The following is a 778-nucleotide window of genomic DNA, read 5'->3' on the forward strand; positions in this document are numbered from 1 at the left end:
CTCAATCATCGTATGGAAAGACCAGGTGATGTCAATCTTAAGGTTTTAAACGCCCAGACTCACAATCAGCACCTGGCTTCTTCTAGGAGTTGTCTAGAAAACTGAAAATAGCTGACGCTCACAAAGCAGGAGACGGCTAGAAGAAGATAGCAAAGCATTTTCAGATGCCAATATCCTCTGTTCGGGATGTAATTAAGAAATGGCAGTCATCAGGAACAGTGGAAGTTAAAGCAAGATCTGGAAGACCAAGAAAAATATCAGACAGAACCGCTCGCAGGATTGTGAGAAAAGTCCAAACCCACGTTTGACTGCACAATCTATCCAGAAAGACCTGGCAGACACTGGAGTTGTGGAACACCATTCCACAATAAAGAGATACTTGTACAAATATGGTCTTCATGGAAGTCATCAGAAGAAAACTTCTACGTCCTCACGACAAGAATCAGCGTTTGAAGTTTGTAAATGAACATAAAGACAAGCCTGATGCATTGTGGATACACGATCTGTGGACTGATGAGGTTAAAATTGAACTTTTTGGCCGGAATGACCAAAGCTACGTTTGGAGAAGAAAGGGCACAGAATTGAATGAAAAGAGCCTCTGTCCAACTGTTAAGCATGGGGGTGGGGGGGTTAATCATGCTTTGGGGTTGTATTGCAGCCAGTGGCATAAGGAACATTTCACGAGTAGAAGGAAAAATGGATTCAATCAAATTTCAGCAAATTTTGTACGCTAACTTGATGCCAACTGTGAAAAAGCTGAAGTTAAAGAGAGGTTGGC

This window comes from Etheostoma spectabile, chromosome 6 (genome assembly GCF_008692095.1).
Source record: "Etheostoma spectabile isolate EspeVRDwgs_2016 chromosome 6, UIUC_Espe_1.0, whole genome shotgun sequence".
NCBI lineage: Eukaryota > Metazoa > Chordata > Actinopteri > Perciformes > Percidae > Etheostoma > Etheostoma spectabile.